The sequence below is a fragment of the Ambystoma mexicanum genome, chromosome 11 (assembly GCF_040938575.1).
Source record: "Ambystoma mexicanum isolate Mex_15411 chromosome 11, UKY_AmexF1_1, whole genome shotgun sequence".
In the NCBI taxonomy this organism is placed as follows: domain Eukaryota; kingdom Metazoa; phylum Chordata; class Amphibia; order Caudata; family Ambystomatidae; genus Ambystoma; species Ambystoma mexicanum.
Genome location: NC_090934.1, coordinates 1487849833 through 1487873123, shown reverse-complemented (window position 1 = coordinate 1487873123; position 23291 = coordinate 1487849833).

The window sequence follows — 23291 nt, the reverse complement described above, 5'->3', positions numbered from 1 at the left end:
GGAATTGTCCATCTTGCTTGTTACAATCCCCTTTGCCTAGCTACTCATGTAACATGTTTTATGTTATCCTTTCCTCACTGAATGGCTGCTGGCAGCGGTTTAGTTTGAACTGCCATGGTTGTCTTTACCGCGGGCTGCGTTTGCAGATAAAGTAAAGCAACCGCAGGAGCCATCTTTGTCGAAATGGCGCCCAGTCGTATTTTTTTGCCATCTCTTTGTGGAAAGGTCCTTCTTGAGATTTTCTCTGCGTGCCAAACCAGGTTTGGTCTCTTTGCTCATTTGTGCCTTTGGCTGGGTTCGGGAGTGAAACCAGCCTCTGGCTGCAGAGTGTCTGGCTTAGGCAGGAAGTGAGGGAGGTGGCCCTAACTCCCTGTGCTTAGTCTCACAGGAGACCAAAATGCACTCTGCAGTGATTGGCTGGCTGACTGTCCGGCAAGGGCAGCCACCCTGCTGGGTGAGTGACAGCTAGGCTGGAATGAATGGGAGAGAACTGAATAAAAGGCGAGTCTTTTGGCTTGGAAGGCAGAGTCCACCACTGGACGAAGGAACCAAACAAGAGCTTGAAGAGGACGTCTGCTGCAACTCCTGGAACGTTGGTTTGCCCGGTGAAGCCCTGCTGCAGTGCCGAAACGCCAAGTTCGTATCGACAGAGAAGCCCCTGCGAGGACAACTTCTCCCCTTGAGTTGGTGGGACCAATCAACTCCAAAGTAAGCCACCTGGACATCCATCTCGGAGCTGGTTGAATTTCAACAGAGGTGCTGCTGAAAACTGTATAGCCAAGGAGAGGAACCCCAGATTGTGTGTGTTGCTTTTAAGCTGACCTAGAGCTTTTGGAAGATCCTCCGGACTCCCACAAAGCAGGACTGACCAAGCCTGAGCCCCCCACACCGAGTGTGGGATCCCAGAAGCCAGTGAGGTCCATTTCGACAGTCAGGAACTGTGGTGGTGCTACTTGCTGTAGTCCCGAGAAGCCAAAACACGAAACAGCCACTGCAAGTGAAGTTTGCCGGTTTCGGGCTTTGACCATCTCAGTGCATTGCAGGAGTCCCCCGACATCCTCCCTCTTGTCCCCATGACTGAGGACCAGGTGCAGAGAGATCTGCAGGAACTGCCAGGAACAGGAGTCATCAGCTGCATCTTTTTCTTCATTACTAAGGTACTGCAAAAAGCCTGAGAAAGTTTACCTATTACCTGTAAAGTGCTTGAAACTTCCACAACTCACAAGTCTAATCAGCTTGTGGCCCATAATTTGATTCTTCTTTTTTATCAAAGACCTAAGAACTTGTGCCAAGACTTTTTTTTACTTACCAGAAGTGCTTTATTCAATACAAGACTTTCGCCTATTGACTTTGGCTTAGCCTTCTGCATTTAATGACTCTTCTGGGGGAATCTGAAAGTATTTGCCTTCTTATGACTATTTGTGGTCTCTTGTTGTTCTAGCAACCTTTTCCTTTTACCAACTTCTAAAAGTATTCTGAATGCCAACAGTAAGATATCAGTGTCCCCAGCTCCCTTGTTACTGAAGTCACCTGTGGGTGTAGGTTATCTCTGTGGGTCATCCCAAGAGGGTCTTTACTAATTCAGAAACTAAGAGTATAAAGTATTGAAATTTATTTGTGTGTTACTATTCTATTGCTCCCTTCTAGGGAAGGCTTTATAACTGACTGATACTCATTACGAGGTTGGAGATAGCCCTGCCGGTTTTACCTCCAAACTCGCATCCGGGTCCGGCACCCATGAATGGGCATTTACCGGTCTATTCCAGGCCAGCCAGACCCTGTAATTGCTCTTTCGCGGGTGCCGGGCCCGTACATCCCCATTCCCATTTGTGCATCCGACGAGTTGTGCTCGCGGGTGCTGCACAGCCTGCCAGGTCAGACCTGGCGGGCTATCGTGCACCCGAGACCGCAACTCGTACTAAGGCAGTATGGTAGCAATGGTGCCGGTAGCTTACCGGCACCGTTGTTACCGTACCGCCATAGTTATAATGAGGCCCCTTGAGTATAAGAGTTTATTTGAATACTTGTAACTGTGAACCTCTGTGTAACTCCCTTACTGCTCACATTTCCCCTCTTGAGATAAGCCTGGCTGCTCAACACGCTACCAAAACTGTGTAGTACAAGTTTATACCAAAGGTTGGTTTGCCTATACCTGTAGTCATAGTTGTTTGTAGTGTTCCCAGAGGGTACTGCATACAAACTTTGCCTAACACTGGTGGTAGGCAGTGAGGATAAATTGTAGAGTTGTTACACTGAGAGTTTGCTTTACCTTTGTTCAACTAAAAACTTCACAAGGCTAAGCTCCAGTAGAAAAGCAATTGTAACATGCCAGATATGTATAACTTCAGGCAGGAAGCCCTGATCATTTTGACAGTAGAGCAACTGAAAGAAATGTGTAAGGTCAGGAATCTCCCCGTTAAAGGAAAGAAAAATGAACTAATTGGAAGATTGTTGAATAATCAAAGTCTGGGTAGTAGGCCTGCCACACCTACTTGCCCTGGAATGTGGAAAATGATGATTACGATGATAATACAGAGTCTAGCTCTAATATTGTTGAAGAGTCAGAAGAGTTAGAGGAGTGTCAGGAAGAGAGCCCCTCTTTACCTCAACAGGCCCTTATGCCTCAACCTTTAGCCACAGGGACCCTCCCAGGTCCAGTACTGAGTCCAGAATGTGTCTCTCTTGAAAGAATGAGACTTGAGTTAGAGTTCAAAAGATTACAACTCCAAGCTGAAAGCAAACATCAAGACATCAAACTAAGGGAAATGGAAGTGCAACATGCTCTTGAAGAAATTGTCTCTTGAAAATGTTTCTATCCCAGAGTCTTCTAGGTCTTCCAGTCCAAAGAGACCGTGCATGCCTAAAAAAGCACTGTGTATGTATGATGTGAAACTTGACATTCTGGATTGGTTTGGTGCTTTCGAATATAATTATGGGATTCAGAGTTTCACAGGGAATCAGTTGATTCTTTGGCTTTTGTCTAGGCTCCCCCAGGTTGCAACTGATGCTGTAATGGAGCTGGGGGAACTTGAAAGATTGGAGTATGAAAATGTGAAGCTAGCTTTAATAGCTAGATTTGGGAAATCTCCTTCCCAGTACCTTAAGAGGTTTAGGACCCTCAAAAAGACTGATGGTACCCCTTGGGCTACCCGGGTTTGTGAATGCTTGAAAAACTTTGATGGTTGGGTTAAGGGTTACAGAGTGAACTCTTTTGAAGAAATGAGAAATCTGTTTTTGTTGGAATCAATTTTTGATGCCTGCTCTCCTGAGCTGAGACAGCACTTGGCTGACCCTAAAGAGATTGATCCCAAGAAGTTAGCAAAGGCTGCGACTTGTGGGTAGCCAATAGTGCCACTCGCAAAAAGGATGAGGAGAAGCAGCACAAGAAAGATGCCAAAGAGAATTCTAAAACCGTGCATCCAAAAGAGGGCCACAAACATAAGAAGGGTAAGACATTTGGGAAATCAGGTCAGTCTAGTGAAACCTCTGGTGTCAAACCAGAGGGTGGTCAGTAGAAGCCCCCATTTGTCAAACATTTTGGAAAATGTTATACTTGTGGGTAAACTGACCATGTGAAAGGGGATCCCAGATGCAAGGGTAAACCTTTAGGGGTCCACACTGCCTCCTTAGCCTTGATCCCTGAGGGAGAAGTTCATATGGCAAGTGGAAACATTCAACTATTGGCTGAAGACCCCATTGGAGTTGCTGCCAGTGTTTTTCTAGTGTCCCTGGGTCTGTGGGAACAGCAGAATGTAGATGTGCATAACTCTATAACAGATAACACAAAATAATACTACAAGGACAGTGTACTTGTAAATGGTCAGGAGACCCCTGCCATTAGAGACACTGAGGCCAGCATCACATTGGTTTATGAAACCTTTTTCAAACCTGAGGATGTTGCTAAGGCACCCAAAGGACCCACTAAGCTTGCTGTAGGCCCTATCCAGATGGTACCAATATTACCAGCTCTCATCCAGTGCAACAATATGACTGTAAGAATACCTGTCAGTGTACAAAGTGAGGCGCCTGGGGGAGTCCTGCTGGGGAATGACTTTAAAACTCTTGGAGTTGTATTAAGCACCCCCAGGCCTCCCAGTAAAAGGAAGCAGGAGCAGACTAGGAAGGCCATAGAGCTCACTTTAAATGACTCTCAGTGGGTTGTTACAGAAGAACCTATAACACCCAGTCCACAGGAAGAGCCAACTTCTATTTCCAGGAAGAAAGAGACAAAGGGGAACCCCAAGGTTGTCGTGACTTGAGTGTCGTGAAGATATTAGAGACCTCCGTCCCCAAGTGCCGCACAGAAAGAAACCAAAGCCACTCTCTGCACAGCCCTTGAGGCCACAGGTAGGAGATGTTGAACTCCGGAACCATGGAACTCTGGAGACCCCGAAACCGCTGCAAAGGAAACAGCAATAACTACCAGGCAATGACAGTATTATTAGTATGCAAAGAAGTGGAGAATGGCTTACCAGGGAAGGGCAGTAAGGGCACTGCTAACCCTATGGGGCAGGGATCAGGAGGTTCCGGGACTCTACGTGGGCAGCAGCTCCAGATGACAAGGTTGACGGTGGAAAAAACCCACTGAGGTGTTGTGAGAAAAAGCCCACCTGAAAGGAAGCTAAGAGCCAGGTATCCGTGAAAAATTTCCCAGAAAGTCAGGATAACAAGATGCCAAAACAAGAGGGAGTCCGAAGAAGTCCAGAAGGCAATCCAAGGTCCGTTACCAGTGAAAACGAGTACCAATAACCAGTAAGGGCAATCCAAAGGAATCCGTGAAGTCAAATCCAAGGTTGAGTTTTCCAGAAGAGCAATACAGGTACGTGACGCCAAACAGAGTTTCGGAGAACAGCTGTGAAGCGGTGTTACTCACCACTCCGAAGTAGGCCCAAGACGTGGATGAGTGACCTTGGAGATGATGGTTGTACAAGAATCAATATTCAGCCTTCCATCCCAGCTCCCCTGAGTACAAGACTCCGGCTTCCTCAAAGAGGGGCTCTTTTCTACAATGTACCTCTCCGCTGTTTCGATTGGGACAGACAGAGGTGTCAATTGAATAAAAGAGCGGGGAGAACACACACCGCCAATACCAATGCTGCAAAAGAATACAAAGATATTATACAGTGTTTGGAACAAACCAAGCAATCAGAACAGCAGTATAATACAGAAAATACCTAGGTAAGTATTGTAGTGGAGCTTCCCTGGGGTGAATCTACTAAATATGAATAAGCACAGTGAGTGGAAATAATTCTAAAGAGACTTCCTAAAGTATTCAACCAATGACAACCAACCTGAAATATGGGTATTTTGAGGATGGATATTAGTCCAGGAAACAGAAGACAACGATAGGAGAAAACAACAAACAGGAATGTTAGTATAGGGAAATAAACCCGAGCGGCACGAGGGTCGCACTAGTGCCGGGTTGGTGCAGAATCAGCAAAGCGTTTATATGCACTTGAAGACAAGTTCACAAGACAGTCACTCAATGTCCCAAAATCCAACAAAAGGAAAAATCCAATCAAGGCCGTGGAGAAATGATTACAAATAGCAGAGATGGAGTTGCCAACTACAAATATGTACCTGAGCACACACGCATCCAGATAAGGCGTGGAAGAGTTCCGGATGGTTGATAGCAAGTCACCTGCGAGGAGGGCAAGTCGTACCGTGTCTGGTAGCAGCTAGCTGGGATGAGGTACCGCAAGAGATAGCAGGAAGCAGGAAGAATAATCCAATAAGGTTCCGTGTCAAAAGCCAGGTGAGCACGACAGGAATAAAGGAGGCGGCAAGCCAATCCAGAAGCCAGGCAAAGGTCGGAACCAGGTAAGCAGATTAGGAATTTGTGCGAAGGAAACACAAAGGAGTAAACGGACGTAACCTCTGTAGCTTGTAACGCTAATTAGCAGCAACGAGCCCCTTGAAAGACGGCGGTTTTAAAGCCGTATGGGGGCATGTCTTGCCGTACGTCTTCCACATACAGGACGTGTCAGCTGACACGGACTCCGTCATAGTTTGTACAGGCGCCATGGCAACCTGTATCTGCTCCACAGAGGAGCTTGTAAAGGAGTCGTGTTCTGCAAGGAAGCCCGCAGGGAAGCCCGAAGTGTAACAGCAGCGACCGTACTTTAATACTCGCTGCTTCCTGGTCACGTGCCACGTAACTTCATCACGTGAACTGGGTCCCGGATCATGTGAGTGGGAGCAGGCCGACACGCAAAGCGAAAGCGCTCGTGTGATTCTGCCGTCTCTCAAGCGCCAAGGCAATTGCCAATGAAGAAAGGGGCGCAATCTGGACTGTGCAATGCTGTTGGCCTGGGGCGCACGTCCTTGAGAGGCAACCAGATGCGATCGTGAGTCCAGAACCTTATGAGGGAAATGTGGAGCGGGTGAGGATCATGGTCGAGCTAGGGGAACCCTAAGGTTGCTAGTGGTGTGGGCCCCGTGTGTGGCAGCAGAATGCGTGACAGAGCCCCCCCCCCAAAGGCCCACGACCCCGTGGGCAGGACGGATTGTCCCGATGAAAACGGGCCACCAACCGGGGAGTGTGAACATCAGCAGCAGGGACCCAAGAGCGCTCCTCCGGGTCGTAACCTGACCAATCCACCAAATACTGCAAATGACCCCTACAGACACGGGAGCCCAAAATGACAGCGACCTCAAACATATCAGGGGCATCCAGGGAAATGGGGTGGCCGGGGCACAGAGACGGGAGGGGCCGGGTCATGGCTTGAGCAGGGAGGTGTGGAAGACGGGGTGAATCCGCCAAGAACTCAGGAGCACGAGGCGATACGTCACCGGATTGATCACCTGGGAAACCGCATAGGATACAACAAAACGGGGCAGTAGTTTACAACAACCCACCAAACGAAGATGTCGGGTGGGCAACCAGACACGGGAACCCACAGAATGGATCGGGTCCGTCACCCGCTTATGGTCCGCCAGGTACTTCATGGACGCCTGTGCTTCCCGAAGGTGAGTGATGGTCTGAGCATGGACAGAGGACAGGAATCCGTGAAGTCAAATCCAAGATCGAGTTTTCCAGAACAGCAATACAGGTACGTGACGCCAAAGAGAGTTTCGGAGAACAGCTGTGAAGCGGCGACCGTACGGTAATTCAGCGCTTTAATATTCACTGCTTTCTGGTCACGTGCTGTGTAACCGCATCACGTGAACAGGGTCCTGGATCACGTGAGCGGGAGCCGGCGGTCACGCAGTGTTAGGGAGAATTCTCTCATAAGGCTAATTTCCCAAACCTAGTGAGTCCCCCAGCAGCTTCGCTGGATTTTTGGGGTTTGTTTTTTCTCCTGCTAAGAGTGAGACTCTTTTACTCCCACTCTTAGGCATGATTTGAGGTATGTTGTTAACTTGTTATGTGCTTATGGGCTATGGGGTTTCTTTTTACTCCATAGGGTATCATCTGTTTTTCTGTATGTGTGGTACACAGCACCCTCAGTGCAGTACCACAGGGGTGTCACAGTGACCCCCAAACATAGACTCCATACCCTGAGACTGACTACTGTCACCCAGGGCATGTAAAGTCACCATTGGCTTTACTAGTCCAAAATTGTGAACAGAACCAGTACAAATCATCATATTGTGGAAGTACTGGTAAGGGGTAATTCGATTGCCACTGTGTCTGTTTTCGAGGGGGCACTGTCCCGTCCCCCCTCGTTGAGTTTCTGGCTGGTGGCAGTGGTTACCACGTGAAATATTCCACCGGATATTCTCTATGGGATTTTCCCATTCATTTTAAACGCACCACTTTTTGGTGCAATGTTAAAGATACCACTGGTTTATTTATTTAATATTAAATCAACGGTTGGGTATTTTTGCCAGAACTCGGTTCTAAAATGGCGGTTGTGTCCGCCTCTGTAACTCTGACCAAGGTCGAGCCCTTTGTTCCACTATTTTGGCGGGCTTCTCCACAGAAGCCCTCCAAGTGGTGCCACTCTGTCTGGGTTCCATAGGAGGGGCGGAGGGGGGGGAATAGGCACCCTGGACTGCGTTGCCTTAGCAACCCAAGTCACACTCTACTCTGATTGGCCCAGTGGTGAGCCGCCCAGCTCACCACTTAGCATGTGTGCTTGACAGCTAGGCTGATGAATGTTTTTTTTTTCTGCATAAAAGCAGGGCCTTTGGGACTGGAACCTCAGAAGTCGCCACAGGACCTAAGAATCCGAAGAGGGATGAAGCTGAGCCATCTGCAATGACGACACCACTGGTGAAGCCTTGCTGCAGCTACCTCACCACTTTCACGACGACAAGAGAAGATCTTCTGCTGGATGAGTCTTCTTCCTCTGAGCTGGTGGGACCAACCAGTTCACCCTTTTCGCCTTCCAAAGACGGCCCTTGGTCGAATCGCCCGTGCCAAGCACCCCGGCGGCTGGATAGCCAAGCTCACCACTTTTGACCATGAATAAAAGGACTGCACCTTTTAATCGGGAACTCCGCGGCTTGTTTCATCCCTGTGCAGTGCAACAACTCCAGGTTTCCTCCTAGACGAGATCCTCTCTTCCCCTGGTCGGAACGATGAACTGCAACCACTGCCAGGAACAACTGCCCCCACTGGAGCTTCCTTTCTCTTTAAGGTACTGTGTCCTGCCTGGCCTCCCCTTTCTATAGATTGCTAAAGGTGACCCTTAAATCCTTGACTTCTATACTGGGTTGGCTCTAGACCTCTAACTATATCTTTTGAACCACCCCAACCTCTTTTGAACACTCTGCAAAGACTTTCAGTGCACTTTAAACCGTGTGATCCTGGGCACATTTCGCTTTTCTCCATTTAAAGTGGGCCTGGCCTATGAACTTTGACTCTACAGTATAACCTGCCTTTCTCCACTTGCTCTGAACCCTTAAAAGTGTTGGGAACTGTTTTATTTTATGCTCTGCCTTTTATCTCCCTTTTTAACCTAAACTATTGGAGTACCATCTAGGTTAAGCACTCACTCCTGTCTTAACAAATAGTTGTGCTTTAACCCTGACTTGGCTGATAGTTATCAAGGGAGGTGTATATACTTACCTGACTGTGTTTTAGATTACTTTTCATTGAGAGTGCTAGTGTATTACCTAAAGCGTGTTTTAAATAAATAACTATCTACTTTTTATACAACGCTCTGGTCAGTGTTTGTTTGCTCTACTGTGTTTTGGCCCTATTGTGTATACTCTGCATACTGCCCTACTCTTCTTGAGAGAAGTCTGACTGCTCAGCCACAGCTACCAGGTAAATCTGGGTGGTGCAGACTGCTACCAATTGGGTTTACTGCTGCTCCTGTAGTCTTAATCTTTTTGCAGTGTTCCCCAAGGGAACTGCACAGGATTCTGCCTAACACGTGACGCGGAAGCGCTCGTGTGATTCTGCCGTCTCTCAAGCACCAAGGCAATTGCCAATGAAGAAAGGGGCGCAATCGGGACAGTGCAATGCCGGTGGCCTGGCGTGCACGTCCTTGAGGGGCAACCAGCTGCGAACGTGAGTCCCGAACTTTATGAGGGGAATGTGGAGCGGGTGAGGAACATGGTCGGGCTAGAGGAACCCTAAGGTTGTTAGTGGTGTGTGCCCCGTGTGTGGCAGCAGAATGCGTGACAAAGGTCTCAGGAAGCAAGAAAGATAGCACTCCTGTGCATCAAACCAGGACATCCCTGAGCGTACTGTCCAAAGTCACACCTGTGACTACTGCACCAGCTGAGGCTGAGTGTGAGATCCAACCAGAAGAGGTTGAGTCAGCTACTGATGACACAGAGCAGGAAGAAGACCTTCCCCCAGTTGGAGATCTGGATCCTAAAGACCATCCTGAGCTGTAGTCTTTACTGGCAGAAGGTGGCCTCTGTAGGGCAGACTTCAGCAGAGGTCAAAGAGAGTGTCCTACTCTTGAAGGTCTTCGCCAACAGGCAGCTTCCCAGCTGGAGGCTTGTAGTGCCCCAGGAGGTGAGACACCAGTTTCTACAGTTAGCCCATGAGATTCCTTTGGCTGGTCACTTAAGTTTTAAGAAGACCAAGGAAAGGATGTCTCTTTATTTTTACTGGCCTAAGTTGGGGTCTGATGTAGATACATTCTGTAGAAGCTGTCACACTTGTCAGACATCTGGCAAGAGTGGAGCCAAGAATGTGGCACCTTTGGTGCCTCTCCCAGTGGTGGGAGTTCCTTTTGAGAGAGTAGGAATTGACCCTACAACATCTTCAGGCAACCAATTTATATTGGTTGTGGTAGACCATGCTACCAGATATCCTGAAGCAATACCTATGAGAACTATTATAGCTCAGGCCGTGGCTAAGCCCCTACTTGGTATTTTTACCAGGGTAGGTTTTCCTAAGAAGGTTATCTCTGACAGGGGATCACATTTTATGTCCCACTACATGCAAGCCATGTGGAAAAACTGTGGAGTGACTTTCAAGTTCTCAACACCCTACCATCCCCAGACCAATGGATTGGTAGAGAGGTTTAATAGAGCATGATAGGTGCTTTCGAAGAACCCCTTAGAAGAAAGTGGGACCTTCTACTGCCATGCCTTCTCTTTGCTTATAGAGAAGTCCCTCAGGAAGGGGGGATTCAGTTCCTTTGAGCTTCTCTATGGTCGTCCGGTTAGAGGTCCAATGGCCCCAATGAAGGAGGAGTTGGAGAATGCTCCTTCCCCCAAGCCAGTGAGAGTCACTGACTATGTGTTAGGTCTCAGATGGAAAATGACATACATGATGACAGACGCTTCATACAACTTGAAAGCAGGTCAGGCTCTGGTGAAGCATTGGCATGACCAGAAGGCCAACATGGTTGAGTTTACTCAAAACCAGCTAGTTCTAGTTATGGTGGACCCTTCAAGGTTGTGGGAAAACTTGGAGAGGTCCATTATTTGGTGGACTTAGGCAATCCTAAGTAGGACCCCAGGGCCTTTCACACCAACCATCTAAAAGCCTATGTCTCTAGACCAGAACTGGGAGCTTTGCTTCTAGCCTCTGATCAGGAGGAGGAGGGGAGTGAACCTCTACCTGACCTCCTCAGGGGACAACCTTTAGATGAGAAGATACAAGGGGTTAATCTCTCTTCTGACACTGGAACAACAGGAGGAGTGCAAATCTCTGTTAAATCATTTTGTCCCTGTTTTCACAATCACCAGGCTTGACCCCTTCGGGCCAACATGAGATCAGCAGAGCTTACAGAATGTCAGACTATGTAAGAACCCACATAAAGGAAGAGGTCAAGAAGATGCTTGATCTTGGGGTAATAGAGCCATCTACAAGTACATGATCTATTCCAGTTGTACTAGTACCAAAGGCAGGATCCAAAGAGTTGAGATTCTGTGTGGACTTCAGAGCCCTTAATGCAGTCACCATGACTGACGCCCATCCTTTACCTAGGACAGATGAGCTGGTGGACAAACTTGGTTCAGCCAAGTACCTCAGTACATTTGACCTAACCTCAGGCTATTGGCAAATAGCCCTTACAGACCATGCCAAGGAGAAAAATGTATTTTCAACCCCTGGAGGTCTCTACCAGTTTAAGGTTATGCCTTTTGAATTAAAGAATGCACCTGCTACATTCCAAAGGATGGTGGATCCTGTTCTGAATGGAATGGAGGACATCTGCATGGCATACTTTGGATGACATTGCAGTGTTCAGCCCTACATGGAAAGAACATATTGACCAACTAGGATATGTATTGCAGGCTCTTGAGCAGGCCAATCTGGCCATAAATGCAAGTAAATGTCAAATTGGTCAGAGTAAAGTGGTCTACCTTGGACATGGGGTAGGAGGAGGTGAAATAAGGCCATTGCCTAGCAAAGTACAGGCTGTACAAGACTGGGCCACCCCTACTACTCAAACCCAAGTGAGCGCCTTTCTAGGTCTCAGAGGTTACTACAGGAACTTCATTGAGAACTATGGGTCCATAACTTCTCTCCTCACCCAAATTCCTCAAGAAGGTCAGGTGGAATGAGGAGTGCACTAAGGCATTTGAAGGACTTAAACAAGCCCTTTGTTAAGCTCCAGTCTTAAGAGCTCCTGACTACGGTGTCACGACCTTAACCCCTGGCCGGGGAACTCAGGGCCTCTGGCCCTCGCCACAGTATTCCTGCAAGGCACCACGGGCCCATTCATGCCCCTCTTGGCTGTCCTGGAGCCAGTCCTGGCGCCGTTGGCGCCAGGCTCATATGGCTGGTGGAGTTTCCATTGGGCAATGGACCAACATGGCTGCACCCACAAGGATCAACGTGGAACTGCATCATGCAGTCTAGCATCCAGGGCGTGGTCCGCCCTGAAGGCACCTGGGATACCTGCTGGCTATTTAAGCCACACCCGAGCTGAGGCACGCGCTTCGCGTTGTTCTGCACTTGCAGCGTGACGTTCTCCGAGACCTGCTTGCAGCATCCTTGGCCTGCATCTCCGGGGAGAAGAAGAAGAAGAACACTGTTATTCATCCTTACCTATTCTACCTCCAGTTCCTCGATTAATCCAGAACCTTCCCTGGAACTCGTCTTCTTCCACCAGTAATATCCTAGAGAGGAGAAACAAGAAGAGGACAGTTAATAAGCCGGACATCTTCCATTCTACGCTCCGCTTCCATCTGGCCACATTTCTTCCAGGAACTTCTTGGCGACCTGCAAGGAAGGATATCACAGGTTAGCCTTATTCAAGGATGCTCATAGCGCCGCGCTTCGTGCATTCTCTTACCTAATCGAGCACTGCCCTCTCCATCAGTTCATCGTCTCCATTACCCCTTCTGCATCTACGAGAGAAGGAGAAGGTCAACAGGGCAACAACTATTGCGGACACTCATTCTTTAAAAAGACTAAAGACTTACCTCAAGAGTGGAGTCACAGCCGGTCTGGACTCCCGGCCCACGCCAGTGAAGTAACTCGGCGGAAAGGTGCCCAGCCACGACACGCCCCTGCACAGAACGGCAGGACGGAGAGCACACCTTATCGAAATACAAAGTGAGAGAGGCTCCAAGGGGGTTGCAAGGGGACACTTGGGAGGTGGACCCCAAGAGAAGGTGTCTGTGGCTAAAACTGAACTCCTGTCTTCCAGACTAAGCCCACGGCAGCGTGAGTCCCCGTGTGAGGTGCATCCGTCCCAGAAGCGCTCCAGACCAGTCGGGTGGCATCCCTGTGGATACAAGGTGAGCATTACATACTGCCAATCCTTTATTGCACAGACATATGCTTCCAATACAGATATAGGTGCAGTTATGAGTCAGCTGGATGAGAAAGGCAGGGAAAACCCAATCTGCTTCATCAGTAGAAAACTGAAGGAACCTGAGACAAAGTGGGACACCATAGAAAGAGAATGTTTTGCCATTGTGTGGTCTTTGAAGAAGTTTAGACCATACTTACATGGATCTACTTTTGTGATTCAGACAGACCACCAACCCTTGAGATGGTTAATGCAGATGAAGGGGGAGAATCCTAAATTGTTAAGATGGTCAAGCAGCCTACAGGGGTTTGATTTTACCATTGAACAAAGGTCAGGGTGTAATCACCAAAATGCTGATGGTCTCTCCAGAAAGTATGACCGACTGGACTAAGGAGATTCATCCAGGGGTGGATTAAATCCTCCTGTCCCTCAGTCTGGGGGGACGAGTGTTAGGGAAAATTCTCAAAAATATGCTAATTCCCTCCACCTTAGAGACCCCCAGCAATCTTGCTGGATTTTGAGGACTTGGTGTTTTAACCTGCAGAGAGTGTGAGCCTTTTCCCTCTCTCATGTGTTTTAATGTGATGTTGTACACTGTGTTTTCTTTGGTTATGCAGCCTGACAAAATCCATAGGCATTGGGGGTCATTCCGAGTAGGGCGGTAAGGGTTAACGGCCACCGTTAACGAGACCGGTGCCGTTAACCCTTACCGCCCTATTCCGAGATCCCTTTGCGGGTTGGTACTTAACGCCTGCTTTTTGCAGGCGTTAAAAAACCAACCCGCAAAGGGACCTAGGAGCTAATTACGGCACCGTAATTTACGGTGCCGTAATTAGCGCCTTCCCCATTCCCATTGAGCCCTATGGGGCAAAAATGGGAATGGGGAAGGGCCCTTGGTGAATGGGAAATTACCGATCCCGCCAACCTTGGAATGGGGCGGTAATTCCGCCATTCACCATGGCGGAGTCGGAAAGATAACGGTGTCAACCAAGGCGCTAATAGCGCCTTGGTTAACGCCAGGATCGGAATGAGGCCCATTATCTTTTACATTGTGTCACACAGCACCGTGCAGTGACACAGGGAAGTCTTTCAGATCCATCCCTGTATTCTATCATATATTGTGCCAAGGGTTACCAGAACCGGTGCAAAAACAGCTCAAGAAATTGTTGGGAATAGAAGCTAAACAATGGGCTGAAATACAATTGACAATCGCGCACTATTGTAGATTGCTACAGGAAAAGAATCGGAAAAAGGAGGCAACGCATAAGGGGGAGGAGGCAAAGCTTGTGCAAAGGAAGCTCTCGAAGTATGCTCTCGAGGGAGCAATGCTCACCAGCCCAGCCAAACCAAGCATACAGCAAGCGACTAACCCCTCGCAGAATAATCAAGGTAGCACAGGATTTTACCCGAGGGGAAGAGGATTTGGAAATAGAGGATGGCAGAGTAATCAGGGAGGGTTTCGAGGTAACCAAGGAGGGTTTCAGAATGTTCAAGGTGACTTCCAGAACACACAAATGGGCAATCCAACTATGCCAGATGGACAGATGGCCCGACCACCGCCCGTATGTTGGTTGTGTGGAATGACTGGACACATGGCGCGCATGTGCAGAAGCCATGGCATGTGGCAAAATAACCAAGGGATGGGGGCAGGCATGGCGAATCAATCTGTCATCCCGCAACAGGGCGGTGCCCAAAATTACACCGTGCAGCAGCAGGCGGCAGGCTTGCAGCAAGGTGCACAGCAAGTGGTTCAACCACTGAACATGGGGAATATGCCACAAGGACAACCCCAGCAGGTACCGCCGCAGATGTCTCAGGGCAATAATCCCGGAGGGGGAATTAACCCTGGAAATGGGGGAAACCCACAAATGTACAGTGGACCGAACCTATATATAAAATAGGACAGCTCACGGGAGACCCTGATGTGTTCTATCCTATCAGTGACACCAGGCCCTAATAGGGAACCTAGGGTGAATGTCACCATAGGGGGTAAAGAATATTCCTTCCTAGTTGACACGGGTGCAACGCGTTCATGCATACGAGAAGGCACATTTTCCTTGTCCGGCGAGGCCATAGATACCCAGAGTTTCACTGGAGCTCATAGTAGAGTTCCCTTTACAGATGCACTCCCAGTCTCAGTGGGAGAGCACAAAATGAATGTACCTCTATTATATTCATGCCAGACCCCAGTAAATATTCTGGGTCGGTACCTGATGACTAAACTAAACGTTTACCGAGGATGGTATAGTATGCTCCACTCCAGGAATGCATTATTCAAACGTGTGCGAAATGATCAGAGCATACTCAGGACGTATAGCTATCAGAGCTATACCGTTAGAACCAGAAGTCTTAGCTTAAGGCATGCGGGTGCTTATGGCGGGACTGCCAGGCCTCGCAGACAAATCTATGAGGACACCTGATGAGTTTCTATTCAGGTCAAGAATACCCATGCATGAAGAGGAGGGACAAGTATTTCCCTTGGTAACACAATCTGCCGCAGTGCGAGTAAAAGTGGTATTGGTTGAAGGATATGACGATGAAGGCAGACAATGGTGTGCGATTATTGCCATTGAAGAAGGGTATCGAGTGACTGACGTCACTGATGACAATCTGTTCGAAGAACACCCTGACCTAGAAGAGACAAGGGTGGAGGTGAGTCTCATATTTTGGGTCAGAATGATCAAACGAGAGGTGCCACAGAGAATGATGTTGGCACTAGTACGCCCAGAATACTTTGAGGACGGCATAGCCCAAGTGCCTGCCGCAGTATGGACTACAGGGCCCTATGATGTAGGTCTCCTGAAAGGGGCGGGAGAAGTGAAAATCAAACTGAAACCAGGAGCAATTTTACCACGAGCGCGACAATATCCCATATCCAGAGAGGCAGATGAAGGAATAGCGAAGACAATCTCTGCCATGATGGAGCAGGGTATCCTAGTGACGTCAGAATCACCTTGCAACACAGTGATTTACCCTGTCAAAAAATCAAAAGGAGGGTCTTGGCGTTTAATCCAAGATTTACAAGCATTAAACGATATAGTTGAAGCCGAATTCCCTCTAGTCCCTAATCCATCCACAATTCTGTGCAACATACCAACTGAGGCAAAATATTTCACGGTGATCGATTTGAAAAATACACTCCTCTCAATCCCGTTGCACCGTGACTCTCAAGACCTGACGTCACTTACTTTCAGACAAATGCGCCTGAAAAGTACGAGGCTGCCACAGGGGTACTTTGAGTCTCCATCCATTTTCAACAGAGTCCTGCAGATCGACCTAAGCAATATTGCGGTGGACAGTGTTGTTTTGCAGTATGTAGATGACATTCTGATCTGCAGCACCACTGAAGAGCAATGCAGGCATGACTCTGTGCAGCTATTGACTATACTGGCTGAGAAGGGATACAAGGTTGATAAAGAGAAGTTGCAGTACTGTCAGCCAGAAGTGTTATAAATAGGCCAACTGATCTCTCATGAAGGGAAAAAGGTAACCCCAGAAAGGGCTGAAGCTATCATGAACACGGCCAAGCTGCGCACAAAAAAACAGATGCAAAGCTTTTTAGGCCTGTGCAATTATGTCAGAGCGTGGGTCTTTGACTACAGCTCTTACACCAAGCCCTTGCTTCAGGCCCTAAAAAAGGCCCAGTCAACAAGGGAAAATATTGAATGGAATGCAGCAATGGAGAAAGGGTTTACAGAACTCAAAGGGGCAATTTGTAAGGCCCCAGTTCTCAGGATTCCTAATTACGCAGAGGAATTCTACTTGTTCTCACATACCGATGGCAGTTTTATGACGGCAGTGCTCGCAAAGCGAACCTCGCTGGGGTACAAGCCCCTAGCATATTACAGCAGGAATCTGGACCCAGTCATGAAGGGCCACTTCCCATGCGGAATAAACCTAGCTGCTGCCGCATTCGCTATCGAAAAGGCATCGTCCATTGTGATGGGATGCTCCATGACATTGTATTTTGAGCACTCACTGTTTGCCATACTAGAGAGGCCAAAGGGCACGCTGACATCTCAAAGAGCATCCGCCTATGAGGTGATTACCTCCAACCCATCAATCAAAATAGTGCGATGTAAAACTGTGAACCCTGCTACATTCATAGCTGAACCAGTCACAGAGGGAGAACCTATAAACGACTGTGCAAACTATGAGGAATTCTATGATGAGATCCCCAGGGTAAAAGAGAATGCCTTGGCGAGTGGGGAGATCGTCTTTATTGATGGGTCTTCATGAATCGACCAAGAAGACGGACAAAGGTATACAGGCGTTGCCGTGATAAAACACCTAGCGATTGGGGAGTTTCGAGTACTCGTTAGTGCACGAATACCATCTCATTATTCAGCACAAGCTGCAGAGCTGTTGGCACTGATACTCGCCATTGAGAATCATGCAGACCAGGAAGTGACGGTGTACAGTGACTCCGCCTATGTGACATCCACAGTGCACGCAGGCCTAGCACCCTGGAAAAGGAGGGGCTACCTCCGAGCAGGTGGCACACCAGTGCAACATGCAGCCTTATTGGACAGGCTGATAAAAGCACTACAGCTCCCAGTGAGCATAGCGGTCGTGAAATGCGCCGCTCATACCAAGGGGACAGATTTCGTGTCACATGGAAATCATGAAGCAGACATGGAAGCCAAGCGCATGGCATCCAAAACTGAAAAAATCTTGGACGTGGAGGTGGCACGTACCCATGAACGAATGATGGTAGCGCGAGCCACACTGGAGGCCTATAGCAATATGGGACAGACCCAGCTAATGGAGCACCAAGGAGAGACACCACAAGAGGAGAAGAATTTATGGAAGCGTCAAGGGTGTTCTTTAAACCCCTCTGACGGCTGTGGAGGCAAGACAGCACTGGTAAACCAGTAATGCCTGTCGCCCTCCTGAAGGTAGCATTAGAACAACTGCACTACCCCATCCACATGACAAAAGAGAATCTTGCTGCAACGCTCGCAGAAGACTGGTTCAAGCCGAATTTAGTGGAGCATGTTGCATTTTTATGGTGAACTGCATTATCTGCCAGCAATTCACCGCTGGGCACACATTAAAAGCAGTGAGAGGAATCATTCCCAGACCAAATGGACCATTCCAGCACTTAGATATCGACTACGTCGACATGATTCAAGTGTGCAACGGGTACAGGTATTTAATTGTGGTGGTGTGTCCCTTCTCTAGATGGATAGAAGCAGGCCCCTGTACACACCCCGACACTGCCTGTGCTGCTAAGTTCCTGGTAAGGGCAGTCTTCCCTAGATGGGGGGTGTGCGAGGTAATGAGATCAAATAATAGGGCCCACTTTGTAAATTCAGTGTTTGAACAGATTAGTTAATTGCTTGGTATAAAGCACAAGTTCTCATCGGAGTATCATCCAGAGGGGAATGGGATATGTGAACGGATCAACGGCTTGCTTAAAGAGAGGATAGCTAAATTGAAGCTCACATTAAAGAAGGGATAGCTGCACTGTCTACCATTGGCATTATATGCACTTCAGAACCAACCAGGCTCTGACCATCACCTCATGCCGCACAAGATAGTTACAGGCAGAAGGATGAGGACCCCTCTAACCCCCAGTGATAGAACTAGTTGTGATGCCCAGCCGACTAGGGAGATTCTGGGAACAGAGATGGAAAGGTACCAGGACTGTTTGACATCCAGTTCCTCTGTCATTTCAGGCCAACTGCAGCAACGACGAAAAGGAGGTGACGCAGCACAGGGCGCAGCAGGAAATGCTGAAGCAGACACCGAACAAGGTGTACATGTGCCCCTCGTCTTCCCTCGTGACAGCGTTTTGGTGAAGAACTTTACCAGGAAAAGGTGGGACGAGCCAAGATTTAATGGCCCTTTCATTGTAGAAGACTGCACCCCCTCCGCCGTCAGGCTCCAGGGCAGAAGGGCATGGATCTTCATAAATTATATTAAACCCTACATAGGAGAGATCCCTCCTGCTGCATCCAACTGCGAAGAAACCACAGACAACAGGGAAGAACCTCAACACGTGCAGACAAGATCCATGGCGAGGAAGAAGGATGCATGAGCAGCACAATAAAGGCAAAAGGAACACTGATTTGAATTGAGGCTTATAAACTAGACAAAGGTCATAAAACGAACACTCTGTGCATCCCAGTTGCAGGGTAACGTTAATAGGATGAACTGTTGAAAGCACGACATACCCAAAGTGATACAAAGAATCAAGACTCTGATAGACTACAAACAAAATATTTCTGAGAGTGTAACACAGTATCCTGAAGCAACCAGTATCAAGACTTTGATCATAGAATTCATGGTACATTCCAGCAGAAATTTCAAGTGGGATGTGCTAACCTACTTTCAACTGGTGGTGTTGTCATACCCATCACTCATAGGGAGAGAAGACAGTGTCACAGACTTTATCCAAGATCCGGCCAACAAGAAAATAATCTGGCAATTACTGACTGTCATCACGGAAGCCTTCATTGTACTACCAGAGTACAGTGATAAGGGTACAGATGCTCGCACCTGAAGTGATTATTGATGACCTTACATATACCCTATTTTTCCACATCATTGAGGAATGCCCAGGACTCGTCGGGAGAACCACAGATACCCTAACCCTAATCAGGGATCCAAGAAACAACAAGTTCCTGAACCAAGTGTGGTACAAATTAAATTACGTGGTTGCAATCCACGCAGCAGGAAAGTGTAAAAACTGTGTGAATCAAAAGAAAAGCTCGTGATCAGGACATAACCAAACAGGGCAAATGTCCCTATCACCCGAGGACACCCGGCTGGCGCACAATGTCCTGTTTAGACTAGTCACAGGCTACCCGGAAATGGTGGGGAGGCCTGCAGATGTTGATGTCATCACCTTTCTTAGAGATCCGGCCAACACCCCACACATGGGCACACTCCTCCAAGGCATAATGCTCCAGGTGGAGCTGTCCAACTGCCAGCGAGAATTCCTAAGGAGATTCCAGTGAGACCTTTAGCCGAGGGACAGATCGAGGAGACAAAGACTTTTCACGCTGCAAGTAAGGCCTGAGATCTAGAGGCTAGAGCAGGGGTCTCCAAACAGTTGATCGCGAGCTACCAGTAGCTCGCCAGAGCCTCTGAAGTAGCTCACGTTCGACTTTCAGAAAGAAAAAAAAAAGGATTCAAGGAAGTGCTCTGACCAATCACAGGCCTGCAAATTTGTAAAGCATATGAAATGCGTCCTGTGATTGGCCACAGCAAGTTCCTTTGGGCTGTGTGAGAAAGCCCGGGCTTTCTCTTTTAAAAGCACCGTGGCGCATGTATTATTTTTTCTATTTTGGAGCTGCCCTGGTGCTTGGAAGTATGCCTGAAGTGGATTTTGAGGTAAGGTGAGGTCGGGTGGGTCGGGGGAGGTGAATTGTGATGTGTTTCTTTGCTTTCTGTGTCTGTGCACGCCGAACTGCGGCCCATCCTCTCATGTGTGCACATGTTTATGCTGTCGGAGGAGGGGTGGGCAGCTTGGCAGAAAGGAGCCCAAGGTGAAACAAAGCATTCAGCTATGCTGATTACTGTCTCCGCTCGCCCTGGGCTCCTTTCCAGTCATGTAAGTTATTTTTAGAAGGCAGGGCTCTGGTGAGCAAGCCCCCCTCGGGACTTCCTCACCAGAGCCCTGCGTTTCTAAACGTACTTCATATGACTGACACAGAGCCCAGGGGGAAATGGAGACATTCAGCATGCTAGCTGCATGTCTCCGTTTCGACCCTGGCCTCATTTTCAATCATCAGAACTATTGAGCAAGTCTAACATCAGAATAACTCAATACTGTTGTGGTTATACAAGAGCTAATATATTTGACGGTATGGAATTACTCAGAATGTAACAGTGGTATTCAATAACCCAAAGTGCTTAAGCATAGTTAATGTGAAAATACTACATTTCTCACCATTGGGACAGTACTACCACTTCTCACAGAGGCTTCTACACCTTTTATGGGGCAGCACTGATCCAGCCTATTGGACAGTTTCACTTTTAATTGCACTTCTCAATAGGGCTGCTATATTTCAATAGGAAATTACCAACACTACCCTGCAGGGAATTGCATACTCTTGATGCCACTGAAGCAGCTCCTCCACACACCAGAGCTTCTTTATTTTTAATGGCACAGTGCGTGTACTTCTCAGCCACTCTGCTTTACATTTAAGCAGACCGAATTGTCATTTCTCAGCAGGACTGCAACACTATACCATTGTGTTCTGTATGTTGAGTGCTTCTTCACCACCAATGTGAGTTCATGACACTGGCCCCATGTCTAAATAGTAGATCTGGCTGCATTCAATTGGCAACAGGCATGTCCCGAGCTGCCTGCTGTCCATAAGCTGCCACTCAGGATGTTGGAAGCCGTGATTGGGCAAGGGATAGAAGGCTCAAGTCTGTAGGATAGCAGAAACAGCAGGGTTTTAAAACCTGCTCACTCATTCTGCAGTGAGGGACCATGGGGCAAAAAGAGCCTCATCCCACATAACCCTTTATCACTCCTGAATGAAAGAATCAGCTCTCTCAGACACAAGTTATCACCCCTGCACACACAATGAATGAATATGGTATGGATCTATAGATTGAGAAAACTGGAGTGAGAATTTAGAGTGTTTTAACAGAAATATAATTGTCTTCCCAGATGGGAGACTGACTCCATTAATATACATGGGGTCACTGAGATGACCAAGAGTGAACCTGCACGTTTGCAGTTATGTATCGGCTGGCGCAATATTTGCTGAGGAATTGCATGCATCATTTGCCCACATTCAAGTATTGAATTGATGAAACGGTTGTGCATTTATTTATAAATGTCGGGACTTTCAAATGTAGTTTAAAGAAATTCATATATTTCCATAAAATGGAATTGTTCTCTAATACCAATAAAAAAAGATTGCAATAAAGAGGTTTTTGAACTTTATTAACGTAATCATGAAGTATATGTTATTCCCTCTATTTATGAAGAGAATATTAGCAGCTAAAAAAGAAGTTCCAATGTTTATGAACATCCCCCACCCCGATCGCTGGCAAGTAGCTCTCCACTGTTGGCCCTCCACTGAAAGTAGCTCACGCCAATGAAAAGGTTGGAGACCCCTGGGCTAGAGGATCAGAGCAAATGTCATTAACGCCAGAAGACAGCCAATATGCATAATGTGTTTTCTTCCACCTCATTGAAAACTTTCCAGAACTAGTGGGTAGGCCCAGCAATGTTGACATACCCGCATTCCTCCGAGATCCAGCAAAAAACATGCAATTAAATAGGCTCCTGAGGGCTATCATAGCGCAAATAAGAAGCAATTATGGACATCCACTACTGAGAAGAGCCTTAGAAGGAGAAAATCCAAAATAGAACTTTGTCGTCATTGTTTCACCGTGGAGCAGATAGAGAAAAGAGACACTGTTCCTCAACTTGTCGCAGAGAGACCAGACGAAAGGAGCAGACACAAGAACTTCACCATCGTATTTTCCTGTTCTGCATCCTTCTCATTTTTTCCTATTTTTTCATATATTGACTTCTGCTTTCATTTTTTGTTCCCGTTGGTATGACATCCTATTTTTGCGATTTTGACTCATTTGCTATTTTTTCATATTTTTATTTGTATTTTTGTTCCTATTTTTACAACTTTATTTTTGTACGATTAGCGCATTCTTTCCTATTTTAGCCACACGCTCATTTTTATTTTTATTTTTATTTTCATTTTTGTTTTTTTTCATGTTCGCTTTTATTTTTATTTTTACTTTTATTTTTACAACATTTTATTTTAGTGTGATTTTTAGCAGTTCCATCTTTTCATTCCTTTGCATTGAACAGGTTCCAGCATGTCCTCAGGACCAAAACAAATTTGAGGAGTGCACTGGGACCTTACCTACTACAGATATGCATAATAAATGTGATGTATCAGAACTGCTATCCTAGCCCTTTTCCTTAGTCTAGCACAGGAAATGTACTAAGGACCCAAAGACTTCCCACGTCACTTACGCAAGGGGGGACATTGGAGAAGCACTCGTCCCTCTGATAGTAACAAACTCTCGAAATACGAGACCAGAGCAAAAGAAGGAATAAATAACTGACTATGAACTAATTTGAAATGGGGGCCCAGAAGAGTCACTTGGTTTTACGCCCAACAGAAGGGTGCCCCCGCTTTCCTGGAAGGAAATGCTGCAAACTTTCACTCAGAACGA